The sequence below is a fragment of the Chelonoidis abingdonii genome, chromosome 13 (assembly GCF_003597395.2).
Source record: "Chelonoidis abingdonii isolate Lonesome George chromosome 13, CheloAbing_2.0, whole genome shotgun sequence".
In the NCBI taxonomy this organism is placed as follows: Eukaryota; Metazoa; Chordata; order Testudines; family Testudinidae; genus Chelonoidis; species Chelonoidis abingdonii.
Window position 1 is genome coordinate 908,885 of NC_133781.1, and position 19,490 is coordinate 928,374.

General features: G+C 45.6%; 2 non-coding genes across 2 annotated transcripts; one reads left to right on the top strand and one right to left on the bottom strand.

Annotated features, from left to right (window-relative positions):
• Positions 1 to 1,069: 1,069 nt before the first annotated feature.
• On the bottom strand, positions 1,070 to 1,141 carry TRNAE-CUC (transfer RNA glutamic acid (anticodon CUC)). Its single transcript has one exon. It is a non-coding gene; the product is annotated as a tRNA-Glu (tRNA).
• Positions 1,142 to 2,802: 1,661 nt separating this feature from the next.
• TRNAK-CUU (transfer RNA lysine (anticodon CUU)) lies at positions 2,803 to 2,875 on the top strand. Its single transcript has one exon. It is a non-coding gene; the product is annotated as a tRNA-Lys (tRNA).
• Positions 2,876 to 19,490: the final 16,615 nt, after the last annotated feature.

Genomic DNA, 19,490 nt, shown 5'->3' on the forward strand with positions numbered 1-19,490 from the left:
GGTGTTTTAGTCTCCCTGTTCACTTATTATGAGAATAAAAAATGGACACTAGAACTGAGGCAGAATACAGACACAGACACAGCATTATGAGTAAACAATGGTGAACTTCAAAGGCCTGCAGTGTGGGATAGCCAGTCAAGTAGCCAGCACACTCCACCAGCTGTACCAGTTTTTTGTTATTGTTTTGGGGGGGAGGGGGTTCAAAATAGCTCAGCACTGAGTGTGTTGAGATCTTCTGAAAAACTGATCAGAACTTTAGGTGCCTAACAGGGAGCTGAGTTTTTCTGAAAATCTGGCTCTAGTGGTGGGAGTGAGATCTTTTGAAAGTTCTGATCAACGTATCTGGAAACCATCACAGCTTTTAACATTTTCTAGAACATGATGAGAAAACCTTTCCTCTGTTGAACTCAGTAGAGATGTTGTCCTTGACTTACAGTCACAGTGTTTCACCCTGATCCCAGATTTCAACAAAGTTGATTTTATTTTTATTCGCAATGTGAAACAAACACCGCTCTGTAGATACTTGGAGAGAGAAAAAGAACAACATTAAACCACATTGTCTTGCATTTGTAGCCCCCTGAGCAAGATGGTAGCCAGTATTCTACAGGTGGAAGGCTATGCACTATTGTTCACACTCAGAACCCTTCAGCAGTCAGACCTCAGGAATGGAAGAGGCCGATGATCCTGAATCTCGCCAGATGGCTAATTTTGAAGACTTGTCTATAGAGCTGGGTGAAAGGTTTTTGCATGAATATTTTATTTACTGAAATATTTTGATTGACAAACAGATATATTTATATTATATATATATATATATATATATTAGTTTTGTTTAAAAAAGAAAACTGAAAAAAAATCATTTTGGTCAACCTAGCTTGTTGTTGTTATAATTTTGGTTAGGCTAGCTAGCAAGAGAATAAGTGATTTGCACAGCTCTATTTTTATGAAAGGTCCTCAGTTAGGAGAGGCCTCAATTCTGCTCTGAGGCACCTGGAAGGTTCAATTTTGAAATAGCCTTCGAAGACCTTCCCAAACTCATGAAGAACAAAGGGAAGCTAAAAAATCTTCTTTCCCTGACCGGGAATCGAACCCGGGCCGCGGCGGTGAGAGCGCCGAATCCTAACCACTAGACCACCAGGGATCTGATGAAAAGGCGTTTTGTTACCTATCCTAGGTTTATGCAGGCTACCTTGTCTCCAAGTTGTGAAGTTGGTCCATTTTCCATTCCCCAGAAGGAGCAACAACAGGGAGTAAAGGAACCTCAGGATCACAGCCTGAGTCCCACTAAAGGCTACTGAAACAAACTCCACTTAAGCTTTAGCTTCCTACAGCAGGATCACAAGAGCAACACAAACAAGTCTGAAGAGGAACAAGCCTCCTCTGCTTTCATTTACAGCAGCGCCACCTTCCCCTCTTTGTCTTCTACCCACCTGTAGTCTCTTCCAGGAAGACACATGGAACTGACAGTCATTCTGTCCTAGAAGCCAAGGGAGGGGTTCTGATACCACCTCACAATAGCTGACAGGAGTTTGATTGCATGGAGAGGGACTCTGAGCTTTGCCTGGCCCAGATCCTAATTTGTCAATCCCATGTGCTCAGGAAGGACCCGAAGGGCCGAGCACCCCTTCTCTTCTCACCGGGTGTCCTGGGCCCTTCCCCAGAAATACTTTTATCAGAAGCTGGAGTGGCACAAGTAATTGCAGGTTTCCCTCAGCCACCTCCTAATGCAAACAGTCCCCCCTTCTCTGACACTCCTAGGGCCACGTTTCCCTTGAGGAGCTTCTTCCCAGGGGGACCTGATGCCCTGAAAAAATGTGTGTGGAAGGGGGCGGCGGGGGGGAAACGGCTTGTCTGCCCCCTCTCGAGAAGCGGTGACTTTCCCACATTAGAGCTGTCAAACAGCCCCTCCCCTTGTGGAAGAATACAAATCCCACTCCCAGGAGATCATCTATTTCTAGGGCACGATTCTAACTGCACAGAACAAAGGGGTCTGTTCACATTAAACGGCATCTCGAAAGGATGATGGGGTGGGGAGTTAAATGACCCGACACCGCTTGAGCACGTGAATAATGACTCTCACAGGCCAGAAGGTTAATTGTCTCACTCTTTGCTTAGCAGCGGAGGTCACGTCTTTTAATCTCTGCCGTGAAAAACTGGTGAAATGAAACTAATGCTGTCAGCTGTTTTGCACTATTAAAGCTTTATCCCGTTGCATATAGTTCGAATCCAAAACCAGCTCATTTCGCCTAAGACCGACCCCGGGAAAGCGCCAGCAGCGCTGCCCCAGAGATTCCCGAACGGCTTTAGGTAGAGGCGAGGGGGACGATTCCCATGGGTGTGTGGGGCACGGAAAGCGGCAGCTGAGTGTGGATGATGTTTTTATTTCCTAAAGCCTTTTGACAAAGAGTTTTCTCTGCTACACGGATGAACGAAGTTCTTTGTCTTCTCTTTACTGTTCTTACAGGGTTGACTAGGGGAGGAGAGAGGGGAATGTACCTTGTAGGGGGTGTCAGGTTTGTGAATGAGAAGCAGAAAGCGAAGCTGACTTCTATTACCCTGAAACAGCCCTATTTACGGAGGGAGTGGGCTCGTGGTGTGTAAAGCAGAGAGGTGGGGGTGATCCGGCAGGCTGTGCCTAGCCCATGGTGAGCCACCCACCAGCGTCTGGAGCCTTGTGACATCGCCTGTTTCGTAGCTGCGGCGTAAAAAAAAAAAAGGAAAGAAAAAACGAGCCTCAGAGCATAAACCTCCATAGGGCTCCTTCTACACTATCACTATACCTGGGGCATGCTTTTGACCACAGCCCGGCTAGCTCAGTCGGTAGAGCATGAGACTCTTAATCTCAGGGTCGTGGGTTCGAGCCCCACGTTGGGCGGTCTGTTTTAGATACATGATCATTATTTTGGTTACTGTCTCAGCCTGATTTGAAAAACATGCTCTGTTCTCACCACGAACTTAGACAGGAAATGCATTTTCCTGTCTCTGAGCTTTAATATAACATGAAGAGAAGACAAATTGACAGTTCCATCATCCTATGAGAGTGGGAGACGATTTTTCTCCTTTTCTCCCCCAGACAGGAAAGGGACAAAATAACCCTACAGCACCTGATTGTCCCCCTTCAGCGATCAGTAGCTTCTTTATTTCTTTCTACATTGTCTCGAGCTCTGTACAGGGCTGCATCTAACTACTCCCATCTCATAGTCTCCACACAGCTCTCGTTATTTTCAGAGAGATTTTTTCAGGCTGAAGATTCCGACCACACTGTATTCTTTCCTATACATTTCTGTAACTCCTTGTTACTTCATTAGTGATGATTTACAAAAACAGGCTTGAGAGTAAAACAAGATGGTAATAAACCGATTAAAAATGTGTCCTCAATTAATAATATTGAAAATTGTTTTCATTTGTTTTCTGTTTCTCTTTTATGTCATTGTACTCTGCTAAAAATATAAAGGGGACAGTAAGGAAATTAGTAGTTCAGAGCTTGTGTTAACATCGTTTGAAGAAGAACTAGGTGTTGACTGTTCTATAGAACAAATGTTATTTTAAAAGAGGAAAGTGATGGCGTATGTTAAAAGTCTGACTTAGAAAATTCCAGTGATTATTTTCTAATTCCTCCCAGCCCCAACCTGCCTAGACAGGAAAGCAGGGGAAATGTGATCATCTGTCAATAGACGGTTCTGAAATGAAAAGGGGACATGAGGCTGTTTGTAGTTAGCTCAAAAGAAACAGAAGAGGGGAAACTGCTGGCTGAGAACTAAATATGCAGGACCAAGGGCTGGGATTCTTCTAGGCTAATGTTTGTTAATGCAGGCTAGTCCCCGCCTTTAGGGTCTTGCATCTTGAAGGAAAACACAGAGCGATCTAGATGTAGAACAGAACAACCTTGGGGATACAAAACAAACATTAAATATCCATATGTACTGGCCTAAAAGGATAATGGACATTAGAAATTCTCTGCTCACAAAAGCTCTGGTATAAACCACATTATTAGGAGGTTGGGTTTTTTTTAAATATAATTTATATATTGTATCTCTGGTTTTCAATAAGGCAGAACACTGCGTGGCTGGTGTTCCTTTCTTTGGAAAACAGGATGGAACTGATCTCTGTGTTTGGTCTCAGGACGCAATAGAGAAAAAGATTTCAGAGTGGTAGCTGTGTTAGTTTGTATCAACAAAAACAATGAGGTGTCCTTGTAGCACCTTAGAGACTAACAAATTTATTTGGGCATAATCTCCAAAGGGGGAAAAGGGGCCTTTGAATTATTTTGGCTTCCACTGCAGAACTGGGACAAGCTCAGAAGGCATGTCCTACATCAATAACAATTTACTGTAAAAAGCAACAGAGAGTTCTGTGACACCTTTAAGACTAACAGATGTATTGGAGCATAAGCTTTCATGGGTGAATACCCACTTCATGCATCTGACAAAGCTTATGCTCCAATACATCTGTTAGTCTTAAAGGTGCCACAGGACTCTCTGTTGCTTTTTACAGATCCAGACTAACACGGCTACCCCTTCTGATACTTAACAATTTACTGTAACTGCAGACACTGGTGGTCTTTAGTTCTTCTCCCATTCTGTCTCTGTGACTCCCTAACAAATGGGTGGAGTTGGACTGATGGGGTCAGAACAGAACATTCATGGAGAGTCCATGTGTTGAGTTCTCTAGGACGATTCTGTCAGGGAATGAGGATAATGGATTCCCCAGCCCCAGATGGGCCTTGGCTCTGTACTCTCAGATCCCAAAGAATGTAGAGGGGATCTGAAAGAAGCCAGGGTCTTCTGCAGAGAGGACACGTATCTGCATCCTGATTTTCATCCATCCCTCTGTCTCCATGAATGGATTGTTTCAAGGATGAGTTCTCTGGCACATAGTGCTCAATGGAAGTTAACTCTCCATTTTTATCCCCAATGGTAGTTCAAGGTGGACAATGCTTATCCTCCTGGCCTCCATTGTATCCCTACTCCTCTTCTCCTCAGTTGTGTATTCCGAGCACCAGGGTGGGGACTGTTTCCCTGGCATGCAGGAAGACTGGGATCTGTACAGCAAGGAACATTCAAATGAGTACTTCTTTCCGGGCGATCTACGAATCAACTCACATACAGTATGTCTTCACTGCAGAGTTAGTCCAGGTGGTTGGTGCTTGGTGTTTTGCCTAGTCAGATGGCAAATCTGTACCTGAATGACTGTGTCCACAATGGTGCGGACTGTGTCCACACCCAACTGTGTGTCTGGGAGAATGACCCATGGTTCTTTGACTGTAGTAAGCTGTCACTCAGGGATTCTTTCCCCATGAATTCCCGGTGGGCAGGATTGAATTGTGCCTGTCCTTCTGGGAACATGTGGGGAGGGGGAATGTGAGAAGGAATTGTAGGAATATCACCACTCAAGTGGTTTAGCCCAGAGGTTCTCAACCAGGGTGTCATAAACAGATAGCAGGAGTTAATAGAACAGAAGTACTTTATATCTCTTTTGACTGTAAAGGGTTAACAAGTTCAGTGAGCCTGGCTGTCACCTGACTGGAGGACCAATCAGGGGACAGGATACTTTCAAATCTTGAAGGAGGGAAGTTTTTGTGTGTGCTGTTATTTTTTGGTTGTTGTTCTCTCTGGGTTTTGAGAGTGACCAGATGTACAACCAGGTTTCTCTCCAATTTCTCCAATACAGGCTCTTATAAGTTCAAAATAGTAAGTACTAGGAAGATAAGGCGAGTTTGGCTTATATTTGTTTTCTTCATTTGCAATTGTGTATTTGGCTGGAAGGAGTTCAAATTTGTATTTTGCTGAAAGGATTTTAATTTGTACTTGTATACTTAGGCTGGGAGGGTATTCCCGGTGTCTATAGCTGAAAAACCCTGTACCTAATCCATCTTAAATTTACAAAGATAATTTTCACTGTTTTTCTCTCTTTAATTAAAAGATTTTCTTATTTAGGAACCTGATTGTTTTTTTTTTTATTCTGGTGAGACCCCAGGGACTGGGTCTGGATCCACCAGGGAATTGGTGGGGAGAAAGGAGGGAAGGGGGAGAGAAAGGCTAATTTCTCTCTGTGTCAGGATTATTGTCTCTCTCAGGGAGAGTCTGGGAAAGGGAAAGAGAAGGAGGGAGGAAAGGGAATTTTCCTCTCTGTTTAATGATTCAAGGAGTTTGAATCACAGTGATCTTCCAGGGTAACCCAGGGAGGGGAAGCCTGGAAGAGGCAACGGTGGGGGAAAGGGTTTACTTTCCTTGTGTTAAGATCCAGAGGATCTGGGTCTTGGGGTTCCCCGGGCAAGGTTTTGGGGGGACCAGAGTGTACCAGGCACTGGAATTCCTGGTTGGTGGCAGCGCTACAAGTACTAAGCTGGTAATGGAGCTTAGAGGAATTCATGCTGGTACCCCATCTTTTGGACGCTAAGGTTCAGAATGGGGAATTATACCATGACACAGGGGTCCAGGGCCCCTAGGGGGCCGTGAGCAGGTTTCAGGGGGACCACAAAGCAGGGCCAGTGTTAGACTTGCTGGGGCTAAGGTCAGAAAGCTGAAGCCTTGCAGTGTTGGGATGAAACCAGGACCCTGCTGCCTGGGGCTGAAGCCAAAGCCTGAGCAACTTACCTTTGTGGGAACCCCTGTGGCATGGGGCCTTGGGCAATTGTCTGCCTGATACCCCCTAATGCTGGTCCCATCCCTGGTCCACATCCCCGCTCCTCCCCTCCCACCCAGCGCCTCCTGCTCACCACTAAACAATTGTTCCATGGTATGTGGGAGGGAGGGGGAAGATGGGGCAGCTTGGCTGCCAGTGGGTGCTAAGCACCTGCTCATTTTCCAGCCCTGGAGCACACATGGAGCTGGTGCCTATGAACTGGAGTTCTACTAACCCTGGGCTGACACAGCAGTGTAGACATACATAGAGTTAACTTATCTGTGTTCAGGAAGCACAGTGCTGGAAAGGAGGGTGAGGCACCTGTTTACTCAGGTGCAGAGTGCATGGGGGAAGCATTGTTCCAAGAAAACAATATCCCTACCCCCACCTCGGGGACTGAATAACCTGTGACCATTGGTTCAAACAAAATTTTTTTGTATGTGGAGCTGTGGTGGATCTTGTGAGAAGGCAGGAGGAGACCTTGAGAGGGCAGACGCTTGGACTTCAGTTTGCCAGCAGGCTGCTTGGCTGGATATTGCCTGGTAAGAGATCTCCCAATAAGATTTGAACTGCATTGGACTTTTCTACATAAAATGCTCGTTATCTTTCTTCTTCCTATGCTGGGCTCCAGCTGACACCTGTAGCTTTCATTTGCCGTGTTTAAAGAATATTAACTGCATGAGATTCATCCTCTAAAATCAGTGAGAGCAGAACACGGGTCTGACATACAGAAGGTGATGTTTCATAGGCAGCTACTTAAGTATCGGATCAGCTAGTGTGCTCCCTATGAGCCTGCTTAGTTCAGTTTGTAAAGGATGGGACTTTTAATATAAAGCTTGTAGCATTGAGTCCTGTGTTGGGTCAAAGGTGTTTAATCATTCCCAGCTCACCACAAACTTTCAAATGAGCTGCGCCCACAACGTTCTGCACATTCATGCACTCGCCTCTCTTTGGTCTTATGTGCCCTGGTGACAGCTCATTTGCTGGCAGGTCCTATCATCCCCTCCAGTAGTGGAAGCTTAGACTAGTAATTTCAATGGTAGTCAAAATCCCTTCTTTGGTAGCAGGTCCAGAGAAAGAGGAAACCTGTAGTTCTAGCGAGTCCTTTGTCTTGCATGAAGTCCAGTAACTCATAAGAGAACATTGTTTTCTACCTGTAGCATGGAGGTCAGCAGCTCCACTATTGGCACTGAATGTGGCTTTTGTGTTTGCTTCAGGGCTTGGAGCTCAGCCAAAGGGAGCAGGAGGGTGTTTATCATAAGAGATGACTGAATAGAAAAGTAAAGATGATTCAAGCCAGGGCACTCAGGGGCCCCAGGAAGATGGATTACAAAACAGGGAGGGCCAGATCCTTAGCTGGCCTAAACAAATTTAGGACCATTGACTTCAAAGGAGCTATGCTGATTTACAGCACTGAGGATCTGAGCCAGAAGAGAGCACCCATCCGTGTACTTTCTGCTCTATGTGCCGCTGACTGTATTCACTTCACTCTTCTTTCTTTCTTTCTTTCTTTCTTTCTTTCTTTCAAATGAAACATACCAGCAAACTTCCCAGTATTTATTTAAAAGGAAAATATGAAAAACAGATTTACTCCCAATCTAACTCTAGGTCTTCTCTCTATCAGGCTAAAAATATTCTAGTCCCTGAAATCTCTTATCATATTACTCTGACCAGTTTTGCTGCCCTACTCTGGACCTTTTCCAAGCCAAGAATAAATCCCTCCAGCGAAGGAATCACTGGGTGAAACTCTACATCTTGTGCTATGCTGGAGGTCAGAATCATCCCTTCTCACCTTAAAATCTGAATCTCAGTTTCATCTTTCTTAAAGGGAGCTGAGCAGAATGAGACACGTGGCCCCAGATTATATTCATCAGCAGCATTTTATCATGGTTTGTTAGCTGATTTGCAATTGAGATAGAGCTGCAAAAGAAAAATAGCTGTTGCAAAAATTGTCCACGAGTTGTTAATTACATTCATGTGGTCAGAGCCTCAGCTTCATGCCTATTCAAAAAGATTGTTAATGAAAGAAAATATAAAGGCAGACAGATCCAGCTATTGTGTGTGTTCCTTGGGGGCTTCCTTTACCACCTTTTTGGAAATGTGATGACCACTGAGTTTTTTCTTGGGGAAGTCAGAAGGTCCTTTGAGCAGGCAATTTGTACTCTTTACTGTAGAGCAATTTTCAAACTCACTTTTCCCACCTACAATAGGGCAGGCACTGCGTAAGCTGACGGGATCAGAGAAAGCAAGTCAGAATCTCTGCTCCACCACAGCCAGTTCTGGAGATATCCCTGGTGGTGTTCTGCTGAAGCACGCTCGGGCTGTCTGGTTCATCTTGCCTCTTTCTCTGCTGACATGAAGGTTTTTTTTGTGGGACTGGTCACTCTCTTGTGCTTTTCAGGAGGTAAGTCCTGGACAAAAGCTAAATTAAACTGAATTTTTAAAAGGACAACATCCAGATGCTAGAACAGAATTCAGATATGAATTTCCAATGGGCTGGTTGTTAGACATTACAGAACAAGGGTTTGTTTAGTTTACAAAAAAAGGCAGGTCCATTGGCTTGGTTTCAATTCCATGTTCTCTCCATGCCTTAGCCCCAGTTCCTCAAAGGTATTTAGGAATCTTGTTCCCATTGATTTCATTTTCTTTCTTTGCTAGATTGATTCCAATACCTTTGAGCAGGGTGTAAATTCTCACGCAGTATTTCTCCGAGCCCCCATTTTCACACATCCCTTTTGGGGCTCTGGGTTTCAGTTATGGGTCAGAGCAGGACCAGTGCAACCATTTAGGCGAACTAGGCAGTCACCTAGGGCGCTAGGATTTGGGGGGTGCCATTTTCTTCGGCAGCAACCGCGGCAGCAGTATCTTTGGCTGCCTCAGTCACCGCTGGCATTTAGGGAGGGAGCTGGGGCAGGGGAGCGCGGGGAGAGCTGCCTGCAGCAAGTAAGGGGAGGGGGCGGCACACAGTGGAACTCCCTGCCCCAGGTCACCCCTGCCCCGCCTCCTCCCTGAGCACGCCGTGGCTGCTTCACTTTTCCCGCCTCCCAGGAGTGCTCAGGGAGGAGGCTCGGGGTGCTTGTGCTCATGCACAGAGCAGGAGTGAGCTGGGGCGGAGGGGTGACTCAGGGCGGAGGGTGGGGAGTTGCTGCAAGGGGGGTGCCTCAGGGCAGAGGGGGGAGCTGTCACGGGGGCGGACTCAGAGGGAGGCGTAGGGGGGGAGAGCACAAGGTGGAAGTTTTGCCTAGAGTGCGAAACATCCTTGCACCGGCCCTGGGTCAGGATCAGGGTCAACAGATTCTTTCTAAAGGTGTGGGGGGATCCACGATGCCTTGCCCACTCCAGGGCCCTGCACCCTTACCCCTGAGCCCTGCCAGGGAGCACAGACCCCTCCACCTACTTGAGGTAGCGGGGCCCAAGAGCAGCCCAACGCCCATGTGTCAACCCCCCGGTCTCCCTGCCTAGGGCAGATGGAGAGTCCACAGCTCCCCACAGCTGCTCACATGGTTCTTACCCCAACCCAGCTCTGGCTTCTAGCCTGGCATAGGGGCTGGGCTTCAGGGAGAAGACGAGGGGCAGGGGGCCAGGGGGAAAAGTGGACGGGCCATGGCCCCTTGGCCCACCCCATTCCGGCACCCCTGAGCAGGTATCCTGGGGCTTTAGCCTCATGGGTGTGCCAGGGTTTGGGGCTTATGTGGTGCCCCAGGGCCTGGGGCTTTAGTCCCTGGGGATATTCCAGGGCTCAGGGCTTCAGCTCCACAGGAAGCACCGGGGCTCAGGTCTTGAAAATATTTATCAAAGCTCTGCTCTGGCAGAATGTAATCCCTGCCTTGGAGGCTCCGGGTCTTAGGGCTTGTCTACACTGAACAATCCACAGCCCCGAGAGATGTAGTTAAGTCATCCAAACCCCCAGTTTAGACAGCGGAAGACACAGCTGTAGGGCTTGTCTACACTTAAAATGCTACACTGGTGCTGCGGCAGCTGTGCCACTGTAGTGCTTCAGTGTAGACACTACCTATGTCAACAAGGAGGTTCTCCCACTGGCAAAGGTAATCCACCTCCTTGAGAGGTGGCAGCTATGTTGCCAGAAGAATTCTTCTGTTGACCCAGTGCTACCTATCCGTGGACTTAGATCAGCTTAACAATGCTCCTTTAAGGTGTGGATATCTCACATCCCTGCTCAAAGATATTGGAATCACTCAAAGAAAGAAATTGAAAACAATGGGAATAAGACACCTAAAGATTAATCTTTCCATAAAGATTATATCCTGGGATGAAACCTCCAGGAATACATCCAACCAAAATTGGCAACCGTAACTAGTGTAGACCAGGTCCTTGTCTCTCTAGGCTTGTTTCCCATTGGTAAAACAGCACTTCCTTGCCTTGTATGGGTGTTGTCATAGAATATCAGAGTCATAGAATATCAGGGTTGGAAGGGACCTCAGAAGGTTGTGAGGATAAATGAATTGAAGACTTGAGATACTCAGACAGTATGGTAATGGGACCTGCATAAATTCCTAAGTTATCTAGAGAGAGAGCTGTAGCTGCTCAACCTCCAGGAAGTGTAAGATATATGACAGGGACCAACAAACTGATGACACTTTTAATAGGTCCCCCTAGTGGACAAAGTGTGAAATGCTGTCTGCATTTACCAACTATTGTTTTTCTTTGGAGCAGTACCTGGGCTTGTGCTGTGGGTCTGCTCCTACACCCACTGACTTCAATAGCCAATGCTCCATTATTCCACCCAACTCATTGTCAGATGAAGCCCTGAGTTGTTTCTTCTGTTTATCTGATGTAGCGGAGGCTCTGCGCTGCAATGTCTGCAAACGCAAGTTTCTCCTCTTTGGATGCGTCCAGGGATCAGGTGAAACGACATGTGGATGGAGGGAGAGATGTGTGAACATTAAAGCTTCTCTTGGTATGTTTGGATTTCAAGGGCTACCGACATCGAGCAGTGTACTTATAGTGGGGTTATCCCTGAAGCAAAAGTTGTGCAGCACAGACTTGATGGACAGGGGAGCAACAGTCAGATTGGGATATGGGGAGGGAGCAAATTGAAAGAAAGCAGCAGTTGCTTTCTTCTCAAGCATTGCCCACAACTCCAAATTCAACGTACAATCTCAAACTCAACAGAAATACTCATGACATACTTGTGTCCTGGTTCGTGACTCAGCATTCTAGGAGTGATAATAATAACAACATCAATTGTGCATGAAGCAGAGCCCCTGGGTGTATTTTTTGCAGGTCTGGGGTCTGCTATGTCACTTAGAAGTCACTTGTCTTTCTATGCTTTCTGCTACACAGAGTTGTCTGGGACTGTGTCTAGCAGAGCTGGTCAAAATATTTATTTTTACCTGCAGAAGGTGAGGCTGGTGCAGGAGTGTTCTAGACCAGTGGCTCTGAACCTTTCCAGATGACTGTACCCCTTTCAGGTGTCTGAATTGTCTTGTGTATCCCCAAGTTTCACCTCACTTAAAAACTACTTCCTTACAAAATCAGACATAAAAATACAAACATGTCACAGCCACTGTTACTGAAAAATTGCTGACTTTCACATTTTTACCATATAATTATTAAATGAATCAATTGGAATATAAATATTGTACTTACATTTCAGTGTATAATATATAGAGTAGTATAAATAAGTCATTTTCTGTATGAAATTTGAGTTTGTACTGACTTCGCCAGTGCTTTTTATGTAGCCTATTGTAAAACTAGACTTCTAGAGAGAGTTTGATGGACAGATGGTGGTTGTTGAAATTGTTGAAACTTGGAAGTTTGTGTCAGGGCCATCCCTACCCATTCTGGTGCGCTACACAGCCCCCACCCCCAGGGGTGTGCTGGCCCCAGGACTCCACGGGAGGGTAGGAGCAGGCTTGGGGGGCGTGGGCAACCACGCCCCAGCATAAGCTGGCAGAGTGGAGTGGGTTGAGGCTGGGTCACTTCACTTCCTGCGGCTCTGTGGGTGGGGCGGCGGGAAGTGGAGTGACCCGACCCCAGCCCTCTCTGCCCTGCTCCCCTGGCTCTCAGCCTTCGGGCTTCAGGGGCAAGGGGAACTGCCCCCAAGCACTCATCGGCGGCGCGGTTAGGAGCCGGTGGCATGGAGCGGGCTAGGGCCGGGACGCTCCACTTATTGCTGCTTGCTGAGTGCAGGCCTGACCCCTGCTGCAGTCCTCGGGGTGGGAAGAGGCAGGGTAGGGGTAAGGGCCATGGAGAAGAGGCAGAGCAGGGGCTGGAGCAGCTGTGTACGTTGCGTATGGGTAAGGATGGCCCTGGCTTGTGTCTTTCACCAACAGAAGTTGGTCCAATAAAAGATTCACTGGACCCTTGCTAGAACGCGAGATTTGGGATCCATGTGCGATACCGCGTTAACGCAGGGACCACGTTATAGTGGGGACCGCGTTAAAACGAATTGCAATTAAAGTAATTAAATTTGGGATCCATGGCCACAACTGCGTTACATGCGAATTTGCGCTACATAGACACTTGTTCTAGCGAGGGTCCAGTGTATTACCTCACCCACCTGCTTGCTCTAATATCCAACACAAGTATAACAATATCGCAAATAACGTTTTTTAATCTGTCACTTTTCACTGGTGAACTGTGACTCAGCTGTGTGGCATAAAATGAGAAGGACAACATTTTGCTCCCTAAATCCCTTGGAGATTTTTGAATAGGAGATGCTACAGAAGCACCCAGTTGTATTTGCCAGTGAGGGGTGTGCACAAGTGGGGGCAAAAGGGTCCACCCCTCCAAAGCTCCATGTGTTCCTGCAGCCCGTGGAGGAAGGAAGTAGCAGGGTGGCGGCTGCCTGCTGAGCTCCTTCTCTTCCTTCCTCCCCCCTCCCTCCCAGCTACTGCTTCTCCTTCCCTGCTGTTGGAGTCTCTGGTGTTGCTGCTGCCTCCAGCCTGCTCCTGACTCACTCAGGGGGGATCTGCAAAGCAGGCAGCAGGGATGAGACTCCAGCAGCAGAGAAGGAGAAGCAGCAGCTATAGGAGGAGGAGGAGCTCACCCTGCCACCCTGCTGCTTCCTCCTTCCCTGGGCTTCAGGAAGTGCCACTGGTAGGGGGAGCTGTTGCCTCCTGGCTGCTGGGCATCCCTGCCAGAGGTGTCCAGAGAAAAGGGGGAGAGGGTCATGCAAACCCATTTGTGTGGGTTTATGCACCTCTCCAAAGCATTCTCATTTAAATTCCCCGACCTGTTACCAGTCATTAAGTGTAGGAGTCCCACCAACATCTTGTTTGGCATATGGTACCACCAGGCACTACTTGCATCAGAAAAAGATGATGCAGGAGGCCATGAAGCCACGCAGTGAGGTAGCTTTGCCTGCACTCATCAATGTCACTAACATAAACTCCAAGGCCAGAAGGGATCATTGTGATCATCTAGCCTGAGCTGTCTCTCAACAATTCCTAGAGCAGATCTGTTAGAAAATCATCCAAACTTGATTTAAAAATTGCCAGAGATGGAGATCCACCATGACCCTTGTTGTTCCAATGGGTAATTACTCTCACTATTAAAAATTTATGCCTTGTTTCCAGGCTGAATTTATCTAGCTTCAATTTTCAGCCATTGGATGGTGTTAGACCAGTGGTTCTCAACACCCCTGGGGGTATGCAGAGGTTTTCCAAGGAGTACATCAACTCGTCTAGATGTTTGCCTAGTTTTACAACAGGCTACATAAAAAGCACTAGCGAAGTCAGAACAAACTAAAATTTCATGCAGCCCATGACTTGTTTATACAGCTCTATGTACTATACACTGAAATGTAAATACAATATTTATATCAGAACTACTTTATTTTATAATTATATGGTAAAAATAAGAAAGAAAGCAATTTTCCAGTAGTAGTATGGCTGTGACACACTTGTATTTTCATGTCTGATTTTGTAAGCAAGTTGTTTTTAAGGGAGGTGAAGCTTGGGGGTAGGCAAGACAAGTCAGACTCCTGAAAGGGGGACAGTAGTCTGGAAAGATTGAGAGCTACCGTTTTTGACTTTTCTCAGCTAGATGTAAGAGCCCACTATCAAATATTTGTTCGCTATGTAGGTGCTTATAGACTGTAATCAAGTCAGCTTTCCTCTGAACTCCCTGTTCTGCAGTATCCTGAGTGACATGGGGTGATGAATGCCACACCCAGCCTGCACCACTGGTTTATAATGTTTCCCAGCTGATCGCAGCAAGCTGTTCCTGAGCGGATGTATGTTTTTCTAACCACACTCCTTTTCTATCTCTCTCCTCAGGGAAATTACCTCTCTACTACCAGCTGAACTGCACCTCGGTGCAAAATTGTGGCAAGGTGAGGGTATCCGATGAATCTCACCTTATTTATGACTACACCTGCTGCAACACTGATTTCTGCAATTGAGCTGGAGGGAAGGAAGGTGTGTGGGGGGCGGTCAGTGTCAGTGAATCAGTTCTGCTCTTATATTTGCTATCTCTCTTCTTCTGCTGTGCAGGGAAGGGGAATGGATCATGAACCTCTTTTTCTGTTTCTTTTAAATCCAGATTACTATTTTTTTAAAGATTCAGATATATTTCCATTCTGCCAGGAAAACATCTGCTTTCCTGTTGTCTTTAAAGCAGGGATCATGTCTCAGAGTGACGAGGCTTGAGGTAAAATGCTCCAAAGTGTCAATGTCACAAGCCTAACATGGAGTATTGGAAACTGTGTTCAAAATGGCATGCTGCCACTTTATGTGTGAGGGGGTTGCCTGGCCCTGCAGCCTGGCTAGGGGGCTCTGCGGGAAACATGTGATCCGGATTGTCTGAGTCAATTAGCAGACAACCAGGTGTGGTGACATGTGCCTTTCTGGTTGTAGGGAGCAGCCTGCTTTGTCTCCCTCTGTTTCAGAGTTCTTGTGTGCCTTATTGTTCAGAATTCTAAGAAATCAAGTTGTGTTACATTGCAACCTTCCAGCAAGAGTATTTATGTTCTGATCCAACTTCTCTGTGTGTATGCCATGAATATAACACCTAAGTCCCCTTAACTTTCCATTTTACTCATAATCATTTTTCTTAGTTCCAGAGTCATGGGGCCTGTAGGAATCTCTGATCCACTGAAGTTAATGAGACTGAACTCATGTAACTGACAGTAGAACATGGCCATGTATCTATATTTTCTTCTCCAGCTGGTCTTATTTATCAAGGTCTAAACTTGGCAGGTCTGATGTTGTAATGGCTGCTTAGCACACTGATCGGAGTCACCTTGCTTTTGCCCTGTACTCCCCACATCTATTGGTTGTATCCACTTGTGGTGTCTCCTTCCTAAATTTAGATGGGAATTGCTTCAGGGCAGGGATTGTCATGTGCGTGTACAGAGTCTAGCACAATGGGACCTAGGCCCCTGACTGGGGCCTCTGGGCACTACCACAATAAAAATAAATAATAATAATAACATGATCTCTGTGTTATTGCAGGGAACAAGCAGATTTTTGGTGCGGGGGAGCTTAAATCAACAAGAATATTCCACTCAATTTTACTCTCTATTTAGATTGTGTGCTCATGATTTAGGACTATCTGTTGCTTTGCTTCCGTGTAGTATGCTGCAAAATAGGGTCCTGGTCTCAGGTGCTACTGCAATATACATACTAATAATGATCATCTTTCAAGGAAAAAACACACATACCAGCCGTGTGTATTTAAACTGCTAAATAAATCATTCAAATGTGAAGCTACTTCAGTTTTTTGTGATTCATTTTCAGCCTCTGTAAAACAGGGATAACATACTCACCTAGCATGCCAGGGGGTTGGAGGCTAAATCCACTCATGCTTGTAGATCGCATCAGGATTCCCCACTGGAGAAATGCCAGATGTGACAGGTAATATTCTCTAAAACTGGAAGGCAAAACAGTTTAAAAATGGAAAGTCAATAAGAAGATATTTTAAACATACAGTGGAGTCGCATCATAGGTGCATGTAACTTATGCAATTTTAAGTATATGCTATCGGCAAAACAAAACAAAAAAGAGAAAAAAAACAATTTAAATACTGTACCTGTAGTTCAGGTGAATCCAACCACCATTCCACTCAATGAGCATTCGACTACACGCGATTTTTGCCTTACGCACTGACTTCAGAACCTAACCCCTGCGTAAAATGTGACTCCCCTGTAAACCATAACTCACCTGTGGAACTCAGTGCCACAAGGTGTCACTGAGGTCAAGAACCTGTAAAAAGGATTAGACATTTATATAGATAATGACACCATTCACAGTTAAATCAGACAAGAAAAAAAATGATGGGATATAAATTCTGATTCTTTGAGGCATAAGCCATACAACTGGGAGAGCTCAGGGAGAAACTTCCGTGGGCATCGTTGCTCTTTAGGGTGTTACTTTTACCTTGTTCTGCTTGGGAGCAAAGGCATATTTAGGCTTGACTGCCATGGTCTAGCACAAGTAAAATTGTGTACATGCAAGAAAATAGAAGTAAGCCTGTCTGTGAGCAAATTAAAGATACAAGGAGGCATAAAGCTGGAAGAGATCAGTTTGAACTAGCACAAAACAAACTGGGGAAGAGAGCTAATGGGAAAATTAGAGGCTAATCCATATGTATAAGGAAAGGTAGTAGAAAGTTTTATATAGTTGGCATAACAAAGGACCAAGGAAGTCATGAATTGACTCATCCTGGGGGCAACTGTGCTTCCCACTTGTAAGTAACCAGTCACTGCTTACGGATACTTTTCCTTATTAATAAGGATTTGTTTGTTTTATCTACTGGGCAGTTCTAAAGCAACTGGTGGTTGTCAGAGGCAAGAGAATAACTGATGAGATGGATCACGGGTCTAACCTGGTCTGTCAATTCCTGTGCTCCTATGAAAGGTGATATCATCTGAGGTTTTGGGCACTTGGTGAGGTGCAATGTACTCTCTCAGTGGGACAATGTCTGGGCTCCCCTGCTTTGCATTCATGTCATTATAGCACTTTCAGCTCCCACCAGGCCTTCAGTTCAGATGGAGCTGTCCAGAGCAGAGCTCTGGTAAATATTTTCAACCCCCAAGAATTTCGACAGCATGTTGGGGGTGGCATGGGCGGCCCAAGGAAATACTATATGAGAATTTAAGCCATTGCTCCCACATAAGTGAAACATCCCCTAAGAGAGGACTGATTCACTGGGGTGGGGGCAGGGGTTGCTTTCACAACAGGCTATAGAAAGTGGGGCTCTACCCTGTACCAGGTGATTGACAAGGGCATCTCATTTTAGAAAGAGAAATCTTTAATCAGACTGGAACTTTTTAGCTTGGAAAAGAGATGACTAAGGGGGGATATGATAAAGTTCTGTAAAATCATGACTGGTGTGAAGAAAGTAAATAAGGAAGTGTTATTTACTCTTTCTTGTAACACAAGAACTAGGGGTCACACAATGAAATGAATAGGCAGCAGATTTAAAACAAACAAAAGGAAGTATTTCTTCACACAACACACAGTCAACCTGTGGAATTTTTTGCAGGAGGATGTTGTGAAGGCCAAGACTATAACAGGGTTCAAAAAGACCTAGATAAGTTCATGGAGGATAGGTCCCATCAATGGCTATTAGTCAGGATGGGCAGAGATGGTGCTAGCCTCTGTTTACCAGAAGCTGAGAATGAGTGATGCGATGGATCACTTGATGATTGTCACTTCTTTTCATTCCCTCTGAGGCACCTGGCATTGGCCACTGTTGGAAGACAGGATACTGGGCTAGATGGACCTTTTGTCTGAGCCAGTGTGGACGTTCTTATGTATGTCAGAGTTGGCTCTTCTGAAATGAGCAACAAGGGGAGGGTTAAACTCATCAGCACCCCCTCTGGATCAGGATGGAGCTGGGAGACATATGGGGGAAGGGAGGAAGGGTGCTGGATCTTTCTGTCCCAGAGGGTCCCTCTCTCTCCTTCCAGCTGAGAATCTCTGCCAAGGGACAGACCAGACAAGGGGGAAGGAGGGAAGTGGAGAGAGGAGCGAGAGTGGAGAGAAAAATGCTGGTGGGAGAGGAAGACAGAGTGGGGGAGAATAAGCGAAGGAGTGGGAGGCTGGGATGGTGGGGAGAGTGTGAAGAGGTGGGAACGAAAACAGAGCAGAGGGCAATGTGTGGGGAAACAGGGTCTCAGTGTCACTGAGGGGTGCTCTGATGCCAGATGTTCTGAGACTTTTGTAGATGCCATAATGTCTCCTCTCTGTGATGCGTCTGGACAGTTGAATTATCTGTCAACCTGTCTGTTTTTCTATCTGTCTTTGCACGGCACATACGGGATGTATTCCATCCATCCAGGAATACAAAGTAAAGATAACTAGCAAGGTGAAGTTTCTTGCCTTTCTTCTTGGAGTGTATGTTAATGACAAACTATTTCAACACTGTTCCCCAGTCCTTCGCACACAGATAGATTCAAATCTTCTGCAGATATTGGTATATGGATTTCATCACAGACCCAGAGGAAAGATGTTTATCAGAACCCCATGGGAAGTGAATGACTGACATTAATTTGATCATTCCAGACTAAAATCCATTGCAATTTTTGCAACTGAATTTTTTCCTCCCCAGGAAAACTGGCCTTTTCCTTCCCCTTATAATGCTTTTCAGTGAATGATTTTTTTTTTTTCAAAAAAGTGTTTGATAAATAAACGAGTTACAAAAACATTAAAAAACATGACAAATGGATCCAGTTTTGAACACCATGAAATATAAACAACCGACATTTTGATTTTTTCATGAAAAACAATGTTTATTAGAGCCTCATGGCATGTGTGCCAAAATAAAATGCATTCAAGAGGCTCTTTAGAAGTAGGTCAATGGGAATAATATTATTTGTGGGGGGTTGTATTTTTGCCACCAGACACTGTACTTTTTTTTTTCTTTTGTCAAATACCCTTTTTAATCATTATTCAAGC